At 39.7% G+C, this 24,115-nt stretch overlaps 1 protein-coding gene across 1 annotated transcript in view; it reads left to right on the top strand.

Moving 5' to 3' along the window:
- LOC126100256 (non-structural maintenance of chromosomes element 1 homolog) overlaps positions 1 to 23,681 on the top strand; it is a 54,424-nt gene extending 30,743 nt beyond the window's left edge. The window contains exon 6 of the mRNA XM_049910842.1: positions 23,447 to 23,681. The gene's annotated coding sequence lies outside the window, so the exon portion shown is untranslated. The remainder of the gene's footprint in view (positions 1 to 23,446) is intronic.
- Positions 23,682 to 24,115: the final 434 nt, after the last annotated feature.

The raw sequence follows: 24,115 nt of genomic DNA, 5'->3' as shown, positions 1-24,115 counted from the left end.
CCCTTACATCTCTTCTTCCTCATGACTGTCCTCCAGTGGAATGTTTGTGGCCTTCAGTCCCACAAAGAGGATTTACGGCTGCTTTTAGCACCCAGCATCCCCTTGTACTCTGCCTTAAGGAAACGAAATTGTAACCTCACAACCACTTTGAACTTTCACATTATTTACCGATTCATTTTGACCTTCCCACTGAGGTCGGCATTCCATCTCATGTGGGCACCATGCTGCTCATACGGGATGGCCCTCATAGTCAACCCATCTCCCTGAATACCTATCTCCAAGTTGTAAGTTGTTGCAGTTCGCCTTTTCCTTCCCTGCCTGACTTTTTCCTCTATACCATTTTCGTCCCTCTGTCAGTAGGGCAGACTTTCTTCAGCTTATTGGGCAGCTACCCCTCCCCCTCCCTTTTTTGCTACACGGTGACTTTAATGCACATCATCCCCTATGGGGTTCTCCCAGGACCTGTCAGGGAGGTGCCCTCTTGGCTGACCTACTTATCCAACTTAACCTCTTCTGCCTTAACACTGGAGCACCCACTTTCCTTTTCAACTCCTCGCACACCTATTCCAATTTGGACCCATCCTTCTGCACTGCCCCGCTTGCCCACTGCCTTGAGTGTTCCATTCTTTCTGATGCCTACTCGAGTGACCTTTCCCATGTGCTCTCCCTCTGCTGCTCCTACCCCATCCACACGCACACCCAAAGGGCAGCTTACCTTAGGCTGACTGGCAGCTTTACTCCTCCCTGGCAACCTTCAAAGAACAAGATTTCCCCAGTTGTGATGACCAGGTGTACTACCTCACCAACGTTAACCTTACTGCTGCAGAACATTCCATTCCTCGCACCTCCTCCTTACCACATTGTGTCCCAGTCCCTTGGTGGACTGAGGCATGCCTTGACACAATTCGCACACGGAGATGTGCTCTCTTCATTTTTAACCACCACCCTACGCTGGAAAACTGCATTAATTATAAACAGATGTGTGCAAAGTGTCGTCGAGTTCTTCAGGATAGCAGAAGAGCTAGCTGGATTTCATTCACTAGTTCTTTTAACAGTTCCACACCTTCCTCTGTCCTGTGAGCCAACCTCCGACGGCTCTCTGGAATCAAGATCCAGTCCCCAACTTCCAGCCTGACAGTAGCTGACGATGTCATCGTGGACCATGTACCTATCTCCAACACCTTGGACTGCCATTTTGTGGAAGTTTCAAGCTCTTCCCACTATCACCCTGCCTTCATCCATCGGAAACAAGTGGAGGAGGCTCAGGCGATACCCTTCTCTTCTCAGAATAGTGAGTGCTGCAATGCCACCTTTATCAGTTCACCCCGATCCTCTGCCCCCAAGGCCAGACACCATCCACATTCGGATTGCAGCACTTCTCTCTTGCGGTCAAGCACTTTCTGCTAAACACGTACAAGCGTGTCTGAGCTGAGGCCACATTTCCTGGATGCTGGCGTGAAGCCACTGTCAAACCCATACTTAAGCCCGGTAAGGACAAAAACCTTCCTTCTAGCTATACTGCCCCATCTCTCTTACCAGCTGTGTTTGCAAGGTGATGGAACGTATGATTCATGCTCGGCTGGTTTGATGGCTCGAGTCTCGCCATTTACTAACGAATGCACACCATGGATTTCGAGCACAGCATTCTGCAGTTGACCATTTTGTTACTTTGTCCACCCGTGTCGTGAATGGTTTTCTGTGGAACTCCCAGGCTGTGGCCGTGTTGTTTGACTTGGAAAAGGACTACGACACCTGCTGCAGAACTAGTATCTTCCGTACTCTTTACACGTGGGGCTTCTGTGGGTGCCTTCCCTGTTTTCCTCGGGCACTTACAAGACCGAGTTTTCAGGGTGCGTTTCAGACACCTTTATCCAGGAAAACGGTGTGCCTCAGGGTTCCATCCTGAGTATCATCCTCTTCGCTATTGCCATTAACCCTCTAATGGCCTGTCTCCCACCGGGCATCTCCGGCTCCCTTTTTGTCGACGATTTAGCCATCTATTGCAGTTCACAAAGGACCTGTCTCATTGAGTGGAGTCTTCAGCACTGTCTTGATTGTCTTCACTTCTTGAGCATTGACAGTGGCTTTTGCTTTTCCCCTGACAAAACCATCTGTGTGAGTTTCTGGTAGCGCAAATGGTTTCTCTCACCATCTATCCATCTTGGGCCTGTTGCTTGCCCTTCCGTTAGTTGACACAACAAAATTCCTGGGGCTCCTGCTCAAAAGGAAATTCTCGTGGTCCTCCCATGTATCTTACCTGGCAGCCTGCCACGGTACGCAGTCCCTCAAATGTCCTACATGTCCTCAGTGGTATTTCCTGGGGTTCCAATCAAACCACCCTCCTCCATTTGTACCAGCCCATGTTAACCTTGGCCTTCATTCGCTTCCTAAGGACACTACTCCAGCCTCATTATATTGCCTTCAGTTTCACGACCTTCGCGTGGGACTTTGCGATAGTACCATTGTATACACTGATGGCTCTTGTACTGACCATGGGGTCCGGTGTTCCTTCGTCATTGGCACCTGCGTCTTTCGATATCAACTTCCGGCACATTCCTCTCAGTATTTACAGCCAAGCTTTTCGCCTTGTATCAGGCCACAGAGTACGACACTGCCTTCCCAACTCATGCCTTAGTGCAGCAAGTCCAGGAAAACTGTCACTTGCTCCCTCTTGGTGGAGTCAGTGTCATGTTTCCGTGGGTCCCTTGTCATGTTGGTCTGCCAGGAAACGAGGCTGCTGATGCTGCTGTCAAGGCTGCTGTCCTTGTACCTCAGCCCACAAGTACCTATATTCCCTATGATGATCTCTGTGCTGCCGTCTGTCAGGAAGTGGTGTCCCTTTGGCATTGTCAGTGACCCTCCATTCATGGGAATAAGCTTTGGCTTATTAAGCCTTTCCCTGTGCCTTGGACGACCTCCTCCCGGCCCTCCCGCCAGGAAGAGATTCTTTTAACTCGGCTGCATATTGGGGACTGCCTTTTTAGCCATCGTCATTTGTTCAGTGGCGCTATCCTGCCACTTTGTAGGCATTGCGCCCGAATTTTAACTGCCCGCCATTTCCTGCTGGAATGCCTTTTTTTAACAATTTACGTTCCAGGTTGGGTTTCCTGTCTGATTTATCAGCCATTTTAGCGAATGACACGCAGGCTGCCAACTGTGTTTTATTTTTTATTGGCTGAAGCAATATGGCGAAGACCATTTAATTTTTAGTTTTGGACCTCCATTTTTGTATGGTGTTTTTTTAGGCCTTTTCCACGTGGCTGTCTTTAGCTGTCTCCTATTCTGTCCATTGGGACTGATGTATAGTCATTTCCTTCCTCTCTGTGTTCATGTCCTATAGTGTTGACTTGGGAGCATATGGCCCCAGTTGTTTTTTGTGCCCTAAAACAAAACAAAACAAACAAACCTTCCCCTCCCCCAGGCTCACCAGCTTAGTCCTTTCCCTCTTTGTGCTTCTCACCTTTCCCTTCTCCTCCTGCCCAAGCACAGTTAAACCAAGCAGCCCACCATTCTGTCATTGACACTTCTCTACAGACCCCACAGGCAACACTACATCGTCTCTCCCACTCCCTTCTTGTTCTTTTTACCATTCTACTTACCCCAGCCGAGGTCACTGCTCACAATCAACCAGAGAAGACATAGCCGTGTGTGTGTGTGTGTGTGTGTGTGTGTGGCCTGGCTGGCCACGTGTGTGGTTGGCCGCATGCATGCGTGCGTGCATGCATGCATTTTTAAACATCTGAGAAAGAACCTAGAAGCCTGTAGCAGCAGTATTTGGCTAAGTTTCAATAATGTGGTGGTGTATTGTGTTTTACAAAAGCATGCTAAGAATTTGTGGTTTCTTTTGCAACTGTGATTTCCTTTGCAATTGTGGTTTCTTTTCCAATTGTAGGTGGAAGGTATGGATGATCCCTGAAATATGACATTTGAGCTTTTGAAATTGTGCCAGAACACATTCATTGCTGCCACCAACACCAACACACTTGATTCTGTAACAGGAGCACTTCATGGTTCTACATAGGTGACAAAGCATCACATCAACTAACTGTACTCTTGATCCACATGTGAAAGTGGGTAACTAAGTTGACGGTAAAGATTCATGGAAAATGAGAGATGTGAAGTAAACACCTCAAGCGTATAAGACTGTTGTCTTGTGGAATTGTAAATCTACCTTTTTTATAGTTTTCATGGACTGGTAACATCTGCGGCTTCATAATACAGTCTTAAGACCAAAAAAAAAAGTGACACACCACAAGTTGATTCAGAATGGAATGGAAATCAGTAGATGTGGAGTACATGTATAGATAGATGAGAGAAAAAAAATTGCAATTTCAGAAGAATTGGATGTTTTGTTCAAGAGATAGTGTTTCACAAACTAAGCAAGTCAGTAATATGTTGGTCCACCTCTGGCCCTTATGCAAGCTAATATTTGGTTTGGCACTGATTGATGAAGTTCTTGAATGTCCTGCTGAGGGATATTGTGCTAAATTCTGTCCAATTTATGCGTTACAGTGTTAAAATCCTGAGCTGGTTGGAGGGCCCATAATGTTCCAAACATTCTCAATTGGGGAGATATGATGACTTTGCTGGCCAAGGAAGGGCTTGGCAAGCACGAAGACAAGCAGTAGAAACCCTCTCTGTGTGTATGGGCTTTGCCTTACTGAAATGTACGCCCAGAATGGCTTGCCATAAAGGGCAACAGAATGTCGATGTATCACTATGCTGTAAGGGTGCCACAGATGACAACCAAACGGGTGGATCCTGCTGTGAAAAGAAATGGCACCCCAGACCAACGCTCGTGGTTGTCGGGCCATATGGTAGACAACAGTCAGTTTGGTATCTCACTGCAGTTTGGAGTATCTCCAAACAGATCTTTCCCGGTCATCAGGGCTCAGTTTGAAGTGGGATTCATCACTGAAGACAATTCTAATCCAACCATTGAGATTCCAAGCCAAAGACATCTGGGGACACCCCCCCCCTCCTGCTGACTGTTGATGGCACAACAATCAGGAGTGATGATCTGGGGTGTCTTTACTTTTCATAGTAAGACACCATTGTAATCTGCTGCACCCTTACAGCACAGTGGGATGTCCAAGATATTCAGCGCTCATGCCAAGCCGTCCTGGGCTTACATTTCAGCAAGATAATGCCTGCCCATGCATGGCGAGTGTGTCTTCTGATTACCTGATGCATGGCGAGTGTGTCTTCTGATTGCCTTCATGCTTGCCATACCCTGCCTTGACCAGCAACCTCACAAGATCTCTCCTCAATTGAGAAAGTTTGGATCATTTTGGGCAGGTCTCTCCAACGTGCTCAGGATTTTGAGAATCTAACATGCCAGTTGTACAGAATTTGACATGATATCCCTCAGGAGGATAGCCTACAACTCTTTCAATCAATGCTATGCCAAATAAGTGTTTGCATAAGTGCCGGAGGTGGACCAACACTTTATCGATTGCTCAATTTGTGAAAGTCTTTATGTTGAATAAATAATCCAGTTTTTCTGAAATTGTAATTTGTTTGTGTGTCTGTGTATATCACATCTACTGATTTCCGTCCCGTTGAGAATTCCTTATTGGAGTGTTTTTTCCCCTTAAAAGTGTATATTTAATGTGTGTCAGGAAAGCATGTTTAGCAGTTGAGTACCACGGACCAAGGTTGCTCCATATTAAACTTCATCTGGTGCAATATAATGCAGGTATGAACTTTTATTTCCAGTACATATGCAATTCTTATTTGTATTTTATATTGTGCCCCCCCCCCCCAACACCAACAACCGTTAGTTGCACACTCACGGTAGTACACAGCTTAAGCAAATACAGTGTCTGACAGTGATCTGGAACAGATTCCTGGGGTAACACTCACTCATAAGTTAGAAAGTTTGTCCATAAAGCAAACAGACAGCATCTGATACACAGCAGCCATTGTTAGTCCAGTTGTTAATCCATGAATCAAATCCAGGTCACCCAATGTCATCAGTGAAGATGTACAGAACTAGAGGCAGATGTAGCATTGGAAGAATTAAACAGTAAGTGTCTATAACTAATTCTTGCCAGCCTCAAGTACAACCCTGAATGAGTGGTACCACCCAGATCACACAGAACCACTAGCACCACTTGGAGATCACATGAAGATTGGCGATGCCCTCTCATCTGTGTTCCAACTGTGCAGAAATTAATTCCAAGTTGGATGCACCTTCCATGTTGTCATCATCAACTTATACAGTCAGCTATATGTTTACATCTGCTGGTAGAAGAGCTACTTTGGTGGTGCCCCCTCTGTTCTAATGTATCTTTGGAACTGATCCTCTTAGTGGGCGCAACCCTTGAGGAGATGACATACATGTGGCTTCCCTGACACCAGACAGTTGTCGGCAGAGTCCATCTCCGATGCAGCCCCGATGTGTGGGCCCACACATGAGACATGGCATGTATCCTTGCAGCTACCCCAGGGGACAGTGGGAACAGGTTCCAGGAGTGTATGCAGTTGTTATCTGCAGAGTACTTTAGCAGGACTGCAACTGTTACCTGGTGCTACTCTGTAGGCATTAAGAAATAAGATTAGCCTTGCCCCTGTTGGTGTCTCTCTCGTGATCTTTGACATTTGTTGTTTCAATGCACACACCATTCTTTTTGCCTTGCAGTTGAATGCTGGTCGGTTGTCAGCTACTATAGTGCAGGGTAGGCCTTCTGTCGCTAATATTTTTGTCAGCATCCAGAGGGTGACTTCTGTGGTGGTGAACATCACATTAACCCCTTATGGGCAGTTTGACGATGTGTCCAGCAGTGAGCGACATTGAATTGAGGGAAGGCCCTACTATGTCCAAGTGTACCCTTTCCCATGGCTGTTGTGCTGGCCATAGTACACCAGTTTTATGGTTGGGCTGCCTGATGTTCAATGTACCTTATACGTGCATGTGCTAAATGTCCAATCTATGGCGAACAAACATGTCGACATGCTACGTTCTGGTGGTCGCCATTCCCCATGGCCCTTAATGTGTATGATGTAACACTTGGGACCTCCATGTTTTGGGAAAAGACCACATGGAAGTCATTGTGATTTGTGGCCAGTAATAAAATACCAACTGCAGTAGCCACCAGAAAGATCGCTGGAGGCGCGCATTGGCACGGCGCGTCACGGACGGTAGTTGCCGCAAGTAGAGTCCCGTCCACCAGAGGGCACGCGAGAATTCGGACGCGACCTCTGCCGGCATAACAACAACAACAACTCCGGCAGCACGGGCCGTGCCCAGTGAGTTAACATCGGGCATGCCTAGGACACCGTCCCGGTCTACGCTAAGTGAAGTGCAACGTAACCGTGAACAGTGTTACTACACCAACAACAGCTGAAAGGCGAATATGTGAGTGAAGAGGTTCTGCAGTGGGGACATTGTGGAGACTGATAAATGGAGAGGGCCAGCTTTGACGAAACCAGTGTAGGACATGCTGAAGCATTGATGCCTTGTGGGACCAGCTCGCTCAGTGGCTGTTGCACAACATACTGGGCTGACAAGTCAATCTGGATGCCGACCTGTGCCCTTCTGTCAAAGGATGCCAGGACCCATGGGCATGTAGGGCAATGTATTGGCATTAGCATATCTAGTTGTGGACTTCTAATGAATTTTTAAATTGCAGTACCAGAAGTAAGTGTGGGAGCTGTGCTGTCCACTCTAGTTGACTACTGCACAGACCAAAGAATATTACCACCAAGGACTTATCATTAGTGATGAGATGGAAGTGTGCTCCATAAAGAGAGATTTGGAGTTTCATGGTGCCGTTGGCTATATCGCAAAGAACTGTCGTTTTATCTGGGAATAATTCCTCTGGGCAAGTATTAGAATTTTTGAAGTTGAATAGATTCTTTGTTCAATCCCATTAGAGTTCTACTGAAACAGTGCTGTTCCTAAGCCAAAGCACTTGGCCTGTGCATGTAACCATATTTTCACTGCATGAATTACACTCTCATGATGTGATGTCCGCCGCTCGTGGTCTCGCGGTAGCATTCTCGCTTCCCGAGCACGGAGTCCCGGGTTCGATTCCCGGCGGGGTCAGGGATTTTCACCTGCCTCGAGATGACTGGGTGTTTGTGTTGTCCTCATCATTTCATCATCATCCAGGAAAGTGGCGAAATTGGACTGAGCAAAGATTGGGTCATTGTACGGGCGCTGATAACCACGCAGTTGAGCGCCCCACAAACCAAGCATCATCATCACTCTCATGATGTTCAAAGTGTTCCATGTGGATAATACTTTCGTAGTCCAAATAGCTGGAACTCTGAAGCCTCTAGGTTTGGGCTACAGGGTGGATGAGACAGTGATATCCAACCCAATTTGATGATTTGTTCCCAGTTGTGAGATTTGTGTGTGGTTGTGCATTGTCATGTTGGAACAAGATTTCTTTTGGGTTCTAGTCAGACATTGGAAACAGTTCTTGAGTTTGATCGCTCTCTTCACATGAACTTCAGTTATTAATTGACCCTTTGGTCAATATAGCCACAAGAATGATGATTCACCATGTCAGTGGCTGAGGCTTTGACAGGATGCCACGAATGTGCAGTTGTGCTCAGTTTCTGCACTTCCTGACATTTTAACTCTTGACCCAAGTATATATTAAATGGAGCTCAGACTTTTTGAATGTAAGAAATCTTATAGGAGCAGAAACTGCTCTGTAAATACTAAGCTTCAAGACTCCTTTTGAAGCATGCAAGAAACTTAGTATGAGTTGGATTTTGCGAATTGCTGTCTATGGGAAATTCGGTAGATACACGTGTCAGGGCAGAGCAGCTCAATAACCATTTGTAATTAAGAAGCATTACTGAAAAATAGATTTTCATTGTGAAGAATAAAGGACAGTTTGGTACTAAGAAATCAGCAATAACTGGTACGTGACTGCTAAAACTGGAAAGTGATGCAGAATATGACAATAGGATTGAGAAGAAACAAAAGTAAATGCTAAAACTGAACTCCATCTATTTTGTCAGTTGCCAAAATGTGCTGAAGGAATAGCATTAGTATCATGAACTAGGAACGAAGTCATGCTTACTGCCAACAGTGAAGTTTGGAATACTGTTAACAACAACAACAAAAAGTGTATTATTCTTCAATCTTACAGTTGGTTGATATGCTGTCCAGTAGTAGACGTGCCCATTACTAACAAATGGAATGGTACATATTATTGGAGAGGATTTTCATGTTGTCCAAAACATCATTCTGTAGTTTTGTTTTCACCCAGATATGTTTCAGCACTTTTTGTGCTATATTCAGTGGGTTTACTCATTGCTTTCCGCAAAATTATTGTTACATGTTACCCTCTTGTGGGAGTTATTTGAACTTTTGGCACAAAATATTTACATTTGTTAAAGGACCGATTATTGTCAAATATTTTACATTGGGTTGCATGCAGTACGGAGTTAAGACACAGATTATAGGGTTGAGGCATTCAGTGAGGTTTTAGTTTTATAGTGAATTTGGAAATAAAGTAACTGTATGTGCCTGTGAGCTTAAATTAAATAAAGGCACATTTATAAATGTAACTGTATATAGGTCCCCATCAGGAAATTTTCATCTATTTCTCAAAAATTTGGTCTCCTTGTTGTGCTATCTGTCAGACAGGGGGAAGCAAATTATTATTTGTGGGAACTTCAATGTAGATTCTCTGAAAGAGGGTAATAGGAAAAATGACCTTGAAATATTACTCAGTTCTTTTTCAACTTGACACCCGTTATTGATTTTCCTACTCGGGTGGTAAAGGATAGCAGCTTACTGATAGATAACTTTTTTATAGACCAAGATAAGTTTAACCAGATAAATGCTCAGCCTGTTGAGAATGGTCTTTCTGATCATGGTGCACAGCTAGTTACAATATATGACGTAGCTCCATTCAGCAATACTAAACAGTCCTCCAAAGTAGTACGTTCAGTCAACGATTTAACAATTGCAAATTTCAGGGAAAGCCTACAGCAGTTAGACTGGGATGAGGTGTACTGTGAACCTGATGCCAATTTAAAATATAATTTATTTAATGACATTTTTGTAAATGCATTTGAAAACTGCTTCCCCAAGAAAATAGTTAAATATACTTGTAAGAAACCTTGTAACAAACCATGGCTTACTAAGGGTATAAAAATATCTTGTAACCGGAAAAGGGAAATGTATCTGACAGCAAGAAAGAGTAGTGACCCAGAAACTATCAAACATTATAAAAACTACTGTGTTATATTAAGAAAAGTTATTAAAAAATCCAGAAGTATGTGTATCATGTCTGAAATCAGCAACTCTGATAATAAAATTAAAACAATTTGGAATATTATTAAAAGAGAAACAGGTCAACTAAGAGCACAAGAAGACAGTATTACCATCAAATTGAATGAAAACTTTACGAACAAAAAGTCAAAAGTTGAAAATATTTTTAATAATCATTTTCTAAATGTTGTGGATATAGTAGGATCCAGGTGTTCATTAGAAGGTGCTAGGCTGTTAATGGAAGAGGCCATACCTATGCAATTTGATACAACTGAAATCTCACCCACTTCTCCCTCTGAAATTAGGAAAATAATAAACTTGCTTAAAAGCAAAAACTCACATGGAATTGATGGCATTTCCAGCAAAATACTAAAAGCTTGTTCTCAACAGATAAGTAAGATTCTCAGCCACCTGTGTAATAGCTCTCTGGAACAGGGCATTTTCCCTGATAGACTGAAATACGCTATTGTTATACCTTTGCACAAAAAGAGGGATAGATCTGATGTCAACAATTACCGTCCAATCTCCCTTCTAACAGCTTTATCCAAAAATTTTGAGAAAGTAATGTATTGTAGAGTAGCTTCACATATCTGTAAAAATGAAGTACTAACAAAATGTCAGTTTGGTTTCCAGCAAGGTTTTTCAACAGAAAATGCCATATATGCTTTCACCAATCAAATTTTGAATGATCTGAATAACCGAACACCACCCATTGGGATTTTTTTGATCTCTCAAAGGCTTTTGATTGTGTAAATCATGAAATTCTGCTAGACAAGCTCAAGTATTGTGGCATGAGTGGGACAGTGCACAAATGGTTTAATTCATACCTAACTGGAAGAGTGAAGAAAGTTGAAATAAGCAGTTCTCATAATATGCAAACATCAGCACATTCCTCAAACTGGGGAACTATCAAGAATGGGGTTCCACAAGGGTCAGTCTTGGGTCCTTTGTTGTTCTTAATATATATTAATGACTTGCCATTCTATATTCATGAAGAGGCAAAGTTAGTTTTCTTTGCTGATGATACAAGTATAGTAATCACACCTGACAAACAAGAATTAACTGATGAAATTGTCAATACTGTCTTTCAGAAAATTACTAAGTGGTTCCTTGTAAACGGACTATCACTGAATTTTGATAAGACACAGTACATACAGTTCCGTACAGTGAATGGTATGACGCCATTAATAAATACAGACCTTAATCAGAAGCATATAGCCAAGGTAGAATATTCCAAATTTTTAGGTGTGTCCATTGATGAGAGATTAAATTGGAAGAAACACACTGATGATCTGCTGAAACGTTTGAGTTCAGCTACTTATGCAATAAGGGTCATTGCAGATTTTGGTGATAAACATCTTAGTAAATTAGCTTACTACGCCTATTTTCACTCATTGCTTTCATATGGCATCATATTTTGGGGTAATTCATCACTGAGGAATAAAGTATTTATTGCACAAAAGTGTGTAATCAGAATAATAGCTGGAGTCCACCCAAGATCATACTGCAGACATTTATTTAAGGATCTAGGGATATTCACAGTAGCTTCTCAGTATATATACTCTCTTATGAAATTTGTTATTAACAACCAAACCCAATTTAAAAGTAATAGCAGTGTGCATAACTACAATACTAGGAGAAAGGATGATCTTCACTATTCAAGATTAAATCTAACTTTGGCACAGAAAGGGGTGAATTATACTGCCACTAAAGTCTTTGGTCACTTACCAAATAGTATCAAAAGTCTGACAGATAACCAACAAGTATTTAAGAAGAAATTAAAAGAATTTCTGAATGACAACTCCTCCTACTCCATAGAGGAATTTTTAGATATAAATTAAGAAAAAAAGAAAAAACAAACAAAAAATTATAAAAAACACAAAAAATAAAAAAGTTGTTACATTAACTTAAGTATGTTGTTAAATTAACTTAATTATGTCATGTATTGGAAAATTTGACTCGTTCCACATCATTACGAAATATCGTATTCATGATCCATGGAACTAGTATTAATCTAATCTAATCTATTCGTTTCTTTACATACCTCACATGAAACTATTGGTTGTTTATGCTGGTGGCTTTACATCTTCTACACAATCTACAGCTTGTCATCTGCAATCAACAAAACCTTTGGTAATTTTATTGTTTTTTTTACAACAGAATCACTATATACTGGTTATTTAGTAGGTTAGTGTTTGATGTTGTGGTGTTTTCCCCATATTTGTGTCAATGTAACACAATTATTTCCTTCACTTTCTGCTGCCATTACAAGTTGGTGTGGCTGTATGGTGTTCATTTGTTTTGTTGTATGTTTGGGAGGGAAATGAGGGAGTTATGGATTGACAGGTAGAGTGAATGGTGTGGAGTATGTGGTGGAGGGGAATTCAATTTTGGAGGGTGCTCATATGCAGTTTTCTTGCTTTGTGATGTCTATTTATTTTTCTTCGGCTATTGATTTTTGAATATGATAATTTTTTTCTAGTGTTAATTTTTGGTATAGGCCGTTAGTAGTTTTAAAACTTTTTAAATTAGTTTCTGTGTTTGTTGGATCGTGATTCAATGCTTTTAGATGGTCAGCAAATGTTGATTAGGAGTGATCACTTTTCAGTGCTCTGAGATGTCCTTTACAACTGGTTCTAAAATTTCTGCATGTTTGACTCACATATGCTCAATAATAGCAGTTGGTAGTTAGTTAATGTATACGAGACTGGCTTTTGTCATTGTAGGTGGTGCTTCATCCAAATCTGTTCTGTATGGTGTTGTTGGTTTGGTATACTACGTTGAGTCCTTGTCTCTTTAGTATGTTTCCCACCCTTTGTGTAGAACCTTGTTGCTGTAAGTCATAATGTGCCATTTGTTGCTTATGGTCTGCCAATGTGAGCTTCATGAGAGGTATGTAAACAGATCTGTAGACCCACTTCATTTCCAGATGTGTTATAAAACCTTTAGACATATTGTAAATGAATGACATAGAATGTCTCAACTCAGTGATGTATGTCTCAACTTTGTACTGTATGCAAACTAATTTAAAATATGTGGCAATAATCATTTGTATTACAAATGTAAGTATTTTGTGTCACCTTGTATGTATTGTTCTAAAAATTTTGTGACTAAAGCTTTATTGCTTGATATTTAATTTTATATGTGAGATGCCAGTTGAGTGTTTTACTTCCGATGAAGGCACTCATGGCAGTGCTGAAACCTAGGTCAAAAACTTCTTTTTTGTGACCTAGGGCTGCTATTGCTTTAATTTTACTTTGTAAACGGTCAATGGCCATGCGGCCATCTTCAAAACTTTACTTTATAGACAGCTAGGGGCATTCTGAGAAAATTTAGTGTTGACAATAAGTTCTTGTTTCTGATCAAACTAATGTTCTCCACTTTCCTTCAAGTTTGTCAAGTCAAAATCAGTAGTGTGTCAAATGAACAAGACAAAGATGGCATTAAAAATGAGAGTTGGTTACAGAAGTTCTGATATCAGATTTGTGCACCTCACACTGACAGTGCTATGCTTCCTGTTAGAAAACCAACTTAAATATAGCAAGAAATACCTTTATAATGGTCAGAATAAATGGTTTCAAAATTGACATCACAAAACAGAAGCAATGTAAAATATGTTGTTGTCTAGAAGAATGAGAAATTTAAGGCCTCTTTAATGTCTTATGATACATGAGAATCCAGATTTATTTTGTTTAACCCTTTTGCTGGTCTGGGCACACATACACATCCAGCGAAACTGTTCAACATGTGCTGTGGACATGTATACACATGCAGTTTAGGTTTTCCTGTAGTGCTGTGGGTGCCTGAATGCATCCTGAGCTGCTGACCTCACTGCTGCGGACGAGTTACTTCTGTATCTTGGTGAATAAAAAATGTTTGAGTATTTATCATACATTCTATGATTTGCAAAAAACCTCATTTCGATATCATGAATCATTTATGAGATATGATGATTGTTGTGACCACCTGATTTGTGGTGTGCAAGGATGTGAATAGGCACCTCGCGCTTGACCATCTTTTGGATATAATAACAAATAAATCAAGAATGAAGTGAGATATCCGTCTGCTCTCAATTTTAAATAAAATTTCAATATGTTGTTTACATTTCATTCACTGCAGTGTATGAACTAAAATGAACCATAGACAAAGTTTACACAATGCATTTTTACCACTGCAAAATCTTTAAAATTTTGTGCAAATATTTTGCTTAATGTAATGTAATGCAGTATGTATGATGCATAATGAAAGGTATTGAGTGAAGGTATCAGACTGTAAGGTGCGCAACAATCAAAATTTTTTCACTTAATAGTTTTTGAAAAATCGGATGATAAGTATTTCATATTGGCAGGAATGCCCAGTCTCAGCACAGCCACCAGAATGCAAGGAGCATGTCTGTAGCAGCGAAAGAATTAAGGAAAGCCAAATACTACAGCACTATCGTTGGACTGCAGTACTACCACATTACTCACTACAGAGTGAGGGCAGCAAAGACAGGCCACTCTAAACATTTGCAGAACGAGTAAATATGTTGAGATGAGATTTTCACCAAACTGAGTTGGACAGTGTGGGAAATTTTCAGACATTCAAGCAATTTTTAATATTTATAGCAGCTGAATTATGATTTTTTTAAGGTGGGACTGTGCAGTTTTTTCTGTGGCATTGGAAATAGCCTTCATAGAGGACTTCAGTGACTGGACAAAAATTTTTCAGATTGTTGCAAGGTAACAGCACCAAAAAACATTGTCACACAATCAGAAGAGATCCCACAAACATCTGTCTACTATACCTTACATAAGTATGGTTCCTGTGTTTTATCTGTGCACTTGAAATCCATCAGTCTGTTTTCTGCTGTTGTAGGTATGAGAAAACTAGCTCATGAAGTTATTCAGAGTTTCATGAGGTTGTCAAAAAAGAGGATTAGGTTTTTATTTATGGCAAATGTCACCAAATTCTTAGAACAAGTAGTCCATTTATAAACCAAAATATATCCTGATTGTGCCAAGCCATCACAATCTGTCTTTGCAAACATATAAGTAGCATTCAAAAACTGGAACTATAAAGAATAAAATACACCAATGGAAAAAACAGAACATCTAAACACAATCAAACAAAAGTTTTAGCAGCCGTTACTTACAATACACATCTTGCTACAAGGCAGCTAGAATGTGCTAGTCAGATCAACCAGGGGAGTATTTTGTGAATACTACAGTCAACACATTTCATATTTCCCACATTTCACTTCAACAGTTTCACAGAAATGGCTTTTAAAATCAGTTATAGCTGTACCAGATTTTGTTTACAGATGAAGCATCATTTACAAACCACAGGCACAAGAATCTTCACAATGCGCACTACAGGTCAGCTGTAAATCCACATTGGCTGAGAGAAGTGGATAAACAACCCCCTCAGTGTGTCAACTTGGGGTGCAGGCTTTCATGAATCACATTGTTGGTCCTTGTTTTATTGATGGGTCTGCCAATAGTGAGAAGTAACTGTGGTTGCTAACAGATATCCTACAGCAGTTATTGTTAGACATCTGTGAGAGTACACCCCAATTCCCATAAAAATGTTATTTGTTCTTTTTTATTGGGGGGAGAGGGGGGGTGTAAAGACAGCAAAATTACTGTCCAGCTGTGTTGCAAATTATTGAAGGACTGGACTTTCACAAACTTTAAGCACAGTCTAACATGGGTCTCGAAATTATTACAGCACGAGGGCCATATATCAAGTTTTGAGTCCAGTAGGCACCAGATAACAACACATTGTTCTCAGAAATCCGAGAAGAAAATTACAACGAAATTTATTGTTGTTTGACAGAAACACAATGTTCGATGAAGAGCTCAGGTACACTTTATAAATCTTTAGTAGAGGAGAGTGATGTATGTTGGAACCCTTAATTCAGATTTTTGCCTCTATCTAGCCCAATTGACTTTCTGTGTGCTGCAGCTTTTTTTCTTGAAATTACAAAAATTACTCTGGAAAATTAAGGGTTATCCAAATGTGAATACATGTTCCCCAAAGTACAACAAGGCCATGTACTTAGAAACAAATATTCTGTTGAAATTTAAAAGCTTTGCAATTGAGAAAATTTTCCCAATCTGTTGTTAATCATCTCTTAGTTACATTATTACTCTACTGCACACTAATAATCAGCATGTCAAGTCAAATTAAACAAAAGCATTATCCAAAACCAGTTACAAGTAAAATACATTTTAAATGGAAGCAGTTGGAAACAATACACATTTTCATTTTTCAAGGCAGATGAAATTGTTGAAACATTAACGAAACTCAGATTTATGGATTATCCATCCATACTTTGTGTAACTAAATTTTGCTTGCATTAAGATTCTCTAACTGAAGAATTAACAAATGTTCCAAGTAGCTTTAATATACAAGGTGCACCGAAAAGGTTTGGTCAGTGTTCTCAGAAAATAAAGGAAACAAGAGTTACAAACAAAACACCTTTAGTGTCCTTCAAAGTAATCACTACTAGTAGTATCACACTTTTGACATCAGCTGTAAAAATATTGTAAACTGTCAGCAAACGATTCTTGTGGAATCGTTCAAAGCACGTGTGGTCATGCCTTGTTGGACATTCATGTCATTACAGGTCATGGGACCTTGTGCTACCAGTACGATCTGGAGACCAAGTGACAGTTAATGGTGTGGCGTTCATTATCTCCCCCATCTTCCCTGCATAGATATTCATGATGGATCAAGCCCATGCTGTCAAAAAAGGCAATCAACATTGTCTTATTCTTGGATTTTGTCAGACTATTTTTTGGAAAGTGTGGAAGATGAACAACTATGTGGCGTTGACAACTACTTACTTTGAAGACCAGTAGAGGTATTTTGTTTGTAACTTTTGTTTCCTTTATTTTCTGAAGCCAATGCCAAACTTTACAGACTTCCCTTGTATTATTATACAGAGCTTAAATGTGTAGAACTCAAAATATTTACAAATGCTGCACAAAACACAATCTCGTATCCAATAACTACAAGAACTGCATAACATGACGGAAATTGCTCTGGCAGTCTTTAATACTTACTCATGCATGTGATTCTATTATGAAGTCATTAGACTGAAGTACTGACCAAAAAACTTATGTTTTTCAGTGCAGTATCCTCCTGGCACAACACTCTCCTCTGCACACTTAGTGAAAGGAATGAAATTTAGAATTTTCTGAAAGTGTGGCTCTTAACTTAATCTGTTGTATGAGTAAACTATTTCACAGATGTTTGTTGCTTTTGTGTTTAGATTTTCTAAATTTCACTAAATAAAATGTTTGTTCCCACATATAGGTAGTGCCAAATACAGACAACAAATCTTGTGCAAAATCTTTGATCTTGTGGTAGTTTCCTTCTGGAAGAAACTTGTAAAACTCAACACAGCTTTCTTCTTTAAACTGGTCCTTCACGGAATAATCAGCTTGCAGGTCAATGATTTCCACTTGCATCTTCCACTTTACAGGAAAAGGGGTTCTGAAAAATCTTGATCTCATTGGAATAAGCGTCTGTTCTGAAAAATCTTGATCTCATTGGAATAAGCATCTAAATACAAGAACCTGGAAGAAAACTCCTTCAGATCACCAGGAAATTACCCTGTGAACTAAAATGGAGAACTTTAAGCATGTTCACCATTCGATGACTGGGAGTTGGCAAAATGTGAGGAATGTTTCAGTGTGATATTGTGCTCAGAAAGTATCAGTTTTGACTAAAATCTTTAACATGCTTGTAAAGACTAAAAATAATACTGTCCTCCTCTTGAAGTTTGATTTATTTCATTCAAGATTGTTTTTCTCATTCAAAAATATTTCATCTCTGTTCTCCAAGAGAAGAAGCTTTGCAAAATTTTATCACACATTAACCATATCACTGCCATGTGGTATGAGAGAATACTTGACAAAGGTTCTACCTCTTGTAGGAAAGGTTGAATTGACGGTATTAGCGAGTCCATGACATCGAATGAAATTAAAAACCAAAATTACAACGGTATTCTTCACACAAGACACACCCACTAATTTTGCCCAAAGTGCATCCATTTCAATAGTGCAGTGTGTTTTCCAGGGTTTGATAACACCACTGGCTTCACATTGAATGCATTGGTGCGGTGTTCCAATGAGACCTGTATATTTGGCACACAATCCCCTGCACCCATCTGCAAGGAAATAAGATTTGCTGGTTCTTCAGTAACTTCGAAGTCTGTGTTAAACCTCAATTGAGTAACATCAGAGATGTCTGCGATTCATCCAGGTCTGTTGGGTACCAAGCAAACTTATATGTCTTTTCTTGTAACTGTTTGGATAAATTACAGACAATTTCTTCAACTCAACATGTCACTGTATTTGCTAAAAGAGTAGCTTTACATCATTTGGTTCTGTAAAGAAAACACCTCTCTAGTTGTAATTAAAATGCACTGCTATCGAAATGTGCATCATGCATTTTTTCATAGTGGCACTGACTATTGTTTTCCATAAGAACAGCAATAACTTCATTACAAACAACACTCACTGATTTGTTGGCTTTCTCTATAACGAAATATTTCATGACCACGTTGTACTGAAGATAGGACACTCACATTCAATTTTCTCTTTTTAGCTTGAATGGACATATTTCACATGCATTCAGAAGAAAGAAAGCTTGAAATTACAATTGAATTAAACAAGCAGGAAGACTATCACACTATTTTAAAAAGCTTCGTTCAAGCTTGTACCAGATGCAACCTGCAGACTGTATTTTGGAGATCCCTCGTGTAACACACACAATAACTCTCAGTACGTCACACTATTGAACATAATATCAGATGAGTGTGAACAGCATCATTTATATTTATTTGTAGCACAGTTTTTACCAAAGGGAGCATACCTAGCATCACATGGGTTTTGTAAGAGTGAGTCTTATACTGAAACTGCAAAAAGTCGATAACATAATAAAAACCTTCTGTTAAGGTACCAGATGGGATTTGTAAAACTGTACAAAGAGAATAAAATAGTAGATTATAAAAGTGGAAATTGAGTAGTGAAAACTGAATTAATATCTGAAGCTATTTTCAAACTTTGAAAGCACAAGGTCATAAGTTCTTACTCCGAAAGCATAAAAGTAAAACTATAATTTTTTTTTCACTAAAATACTAAAAGTATATTCCTAAAACGATTGACATATAAATAGTGAAACAGTAAAATTACAGAAGTGGGATTATGTTGAGTACCTAGAGTTGCATGAGGTGTCATTAAATATTGTCAATTTTAAAAAGCATGTAATGTATAAAGCAGTAAAAAATATAAAACAATAAATTATAAAAGTGAAACTGCATACAGCAACTAACCCCTGACAGGGTGTGACAGTTATGGTTACCTGCATCTGCTTCTGCTTGACGGTATTGTATGGCGTGCAGATTTGCATTACGTATGGAAGCCAGTCAGCACTTGCACGCCCGCCTGCTGCTGGGACTGTGTGTGAGCCATTAATAAAAATCATTCGACTGATTTAATGTGTTGCCAGGCTTTTGCAAATAGTGTGTAAAAATCTCAATTGCTTCCAACATTGTTAAAAGGTGATCCTTTAGGTTCATTGTGCAGCACTTTCAAGTGCATATCAATAGTTCAAGCATTTGCTTCAATGTTAGAAGATGCTCACCAAACGCTGTTGTATTACTGTGAACTGAAGTGTGCTCTTTGATGCATATTTCACACGTCCTGCCTGTTTGACGTACGTAAATTTTTTGACAGTTTCTACACTTTAGTTTATATACACCTGCTCTCATGAATTTTGAGGCTTTTCTATTCATACGATACTCAGGCTGAAGAGAGTAATGTCATTAGTTTTAAATCCCATATTCAAAGTGGTGTTGTAAAAGTGCCTAGCAACAACATCTGTGTACGCAATTCACTTGCAGGCCTCTGGTCCTGCATTAGTACATTTGTTTTGAGCATGTAGTGCAAGAGGACTCAATGTCTTCCCCTTTTTTCCACTCACAATAATTCCGTATTACTTTATAGGTGCTATTCAGCAATATCTAACAAGTGGACAAAGTGCTCATGAACTGCGGCCCTTGGGTGGACAGGACATACATCTGACCGCTGCAGTCCCCGGGCCACCAGCTGGCCGCTTACAGCAGCCGACCAGCTTACCTGCATGCACAGATGATCTGGAAAGTCCACTTCTGAGCACACAGTTACAATGTTTACCAAAAAGGAGCAGATTATACCAGACAGTCTGCCCTGCCCAGTTTTCAAACTGCCACTAGACAGTTCTTACAGTGGTAAATGAGTTATGGAAGTCAACAATCTGAAATCTGTCCTTTATAACTCAAGGGCATATGTGCTAGTTTCTTGTATTGCTGTTCACCTTTTAGCTTGCTACTAGTGATCTCACGCTATGGTTGTTTTTTAATTTTCTATAATAACTTAGTTACTGTTTAGACTGTGTAACCGTTGCTCACTGCAACGTGCTTTATAAAAGTGATTTCTTATTCCTCTCATGCTTGCTTAGTGGCAATTTTAATAACCTATTAATCATGGATCGAAAATATGCCATCTTGATTCTTTCAGGGTGCCAGGATTTAGTCAGTGATAATGTCTGCACAGGTCAGTTTTCTGTACACGCTAAAACAATGTTTACCCACCTTACTTGTAACCGTAGTGTCGAAACAGTTGATGGCTTCTTTATTTGCTTTAAACCTAATTTTTGGGTGAATGGCACTCATTCTCTCCACTATGTCATTAAAATCACTTTGATCTCCTTTAACCTACAAAGTAGCATCATCAACGTAGCGGTAATAGCAGACAACTTTACTGGCTGTTTCAGGGTTCTTAGTGAAACATTAGTTTTCTAAATGATTAAGGTAAATCTCAGCCATAACACCGATGAGGGAATTTCCAATGGCTGGCCCTCCCGGGTTTGTGGAATATCTTACCTTTAAACCTAAAATAGGAAAATGTCAGTTCTCGAAGCTCCATTAATTCACGGTTGTTCTTAATTATTTCTAATGGCTTGCAAACAGGCATGTTAATATACAAATTCACCATATCTAGGGATAAAAAGATGGAATCAGATGGTTTGACTTTGTCCGCAAACTATACTGTTTGTGAAAAGTGTATAGCATTTTCAATGTTTATATTAGCACTGCATTTATCAGAGCATTAGGACTTTTTTTTTATGAAGCTTAACCTGCATATGTGCGTCTGGCATTTATACATCGCTTTTTGCCCGTCAGAAAACAGAAAATTTGAGTTTCGAATTGTGCCCATTAGTTGTGCCTGAAACATTTTTGTAGAATCTCTAGTCACTTCATTAAGCCTGTTTTCAGAAAATGTTATGCTAACAAAATTGAAAGAAATTTTTCTGTGAAAATGGGATTACCTAAATGACCAGAGAGGCAGGTATTTCATAAAATTAACAGACAACAACGGCATAAAATCAATGGCAGCACGTGAACAGGTGAACAGGAAGACAAGAAAGTAGTGTACATGGCCTTGAATTATAAAGGACAGGTTTCAGATGTTCCTGCTCGAGAATTTTGCAATACTAATTTGCATATAGGGTTTAAAACAACAGTAGAGTGTTGATTATCCGAACGTCGGTCAACCGAATGGCCGCTTAACCGAACTGTGTACTCGCTCGCACCTGTTACTCTCCCACCCTACCGTCCATCATCCCCCTCACTCCCAAACCAAGATTCCCTCAGTAGTTGCCGCACTGGGCCACCACTGGTGGAACATTGCTTCTAATGGTTCCTTCACAAGGCACTGCTGACCAGCCAAGCCGCCAGTCACTGTGTTTCAACAATCAGCACACTTCTGTCGGCTTGGCACTGGCAGTAGAAGTAGTGGCAGTATCAAAGCTGTTCACAGCAACAGCTGCGCCAGCTTAGAGTTGAGGCGTGCCGCTCCGCGCAGTTTGAAAGATTGCGCGCCCCCAAGAAGAACTTCTCACGGTGCCAACAGTCACCTTCTGTTCTGTGTTACGACTAATTGTGTGCTGCTGCGTGAAGAAGTGAACTTGACGATACAAAATGCTTAAACGTAAACGTGTTGTCCTTTCTATGAGGGACAAGTACGAGATTATTAAAAGGTTAGAAGAAGGTGAATCTGCAACCACTTTATCCAATGAGTACAAGGTGGGGAAGTAGACAATTACGGATATAAAAAAACAAAAACGTACTATATATTCCTACTGAAGTTGCCTTTGTATGTTTTTGTAATACTAAAAGAGATGCCTGTTTTTATGAATAAATTTACTGTACAATACTTCTTTTTGGCAAATAAACATGTACAGTTCGATTATCCGAACAAACCAGTTTTCCAAACACCCATGTCCCCCAATTACTTCGGATAATTGACGCTCTACTGTAATGACATTATTCACTTCACCCTGAGGTAGCATGTGAATAGAAAAAGCCTCGTAATTCACAGCAGCAGGTGTATGTAAACTAAAATGTGAAAACTCTAAAAAATCTTACACAGGTCCACAGGCAGCACGTTTGAAATATGGATCAAAGAGCACACTTCAATTCATTGTAATAAAACAGTGTTTGATGAGCATCTTCTAACATCAAAGCATGCTATTGGAACTATCAATACGCACTTGAAAGTGCTGCACAATGAACCTAAGGGATCAACTTCTAACAATGTCGGAAGCAATTGAGATTTTTTCACCCTGTCTCAAGAGCCTGGCAACACATTAAATCAGTTGAATGATTTTATTAATGGCTCACACACCATCCCCCTAGCAGCAGGTGGTTGTGCAAGTGCAGACTGGCTTCCGTACATACTGCAACAGTGTGCGTCATACAGTGTCACCAAGCAGAAGCAAATGCAGGTAACCATAACTGTCACACCCTGTCCCCTATAACATTAGTTACTGCATGCTGTTTCGCTTTTATAATTTAATGTTTTATATTTTTTACCGGTTTCCATGCTTTTTAAAATTGACAATGTTTAATGATACTTCATGCAATTCTAGATACTCAAGATAATCCCATTTTGGTAATTTCATGACCTTTATGTCTTTCACTATTTATGTGTCCATTGTTCTAGGCCTATACTTTTAATATCTTAATGAAAACAATACACAGTTTTATTTTTATACTTTCTGAGTAAGAACTTATGACACTGAACTTTCAGAGTATCACACTTCAGATACTAATTTAGTTTTTGCTACTTTATTTCCACTTTTATAATCTACTATTTTATTCTCCTTTTACAGTTTTGCACCTTGTACTGGTTGCCCTGTGGAGAACAACATTTTTCCATAAGGAATTACAGTGCAATGATTTCATGATTCTTGAAAAATGAATGTAACAATGTACAAAAAAAATAACGGCTATCATTCAACTTAATTGTATTTAAGAATGACTGTGAAACAGTCAAATGATTTTATGTAATTACTTTCTCTGGTGGTCATGTTTTTGGATGAGGATAGATGTGAGAGACATTGTTAAGTGTACTTATGTTGCATTTTGGTTAAATATACGTGTTTATTTACTCTTGAAACCTTTATGTATCTTTAGCACCCCTACATGTTAGGAAACTAATAACTTATTTTTTCAGATTATCAGAAAGTGCAATACAGCATCATTTGCACAGCCACAACATTTTATTTGAATATTGCCAATATTAAGCAGCACAGAGCTACATAAATAACTTATAAAGTTTGCATTTTAATTTATTTCCAAATATTAATAGCAGTTTTCATTAAATTCTTGTGGTTGCCACATAACAGCTATCTTTTATCCCAGCTACATAAATTCACAGAAATTAATTTACTTAAAATGATCACTGACAAACATGCCACACTATAAAATTTTTCCACCACAATCCATGACATTAAAGCAGTATTCAATGAAATTGCAATGCAAAAAGGATCTGAGATGTT

The sequence above is a fragment of the Schistocerca cancellata genome, chromosome 9, assembly GCF_023864275.1.
Source record: "Schistocerca cancellata isolate TAMUIC-IGC-003103 chromosome 9, iqSchCanc2.1, whole genome shotgun sequence".
Classification (NCBI taxonomy): Eukaryota; Metazoa; Arthropoda; class Insecta; order Orthoptera; family Acrididae; genus Schistocerca; species Schistocerca cancellata.
Note: the sequence above shows the minus strand (reverse complement) of the source record. Positions and strands in the feature narration are given on the sequence as shown.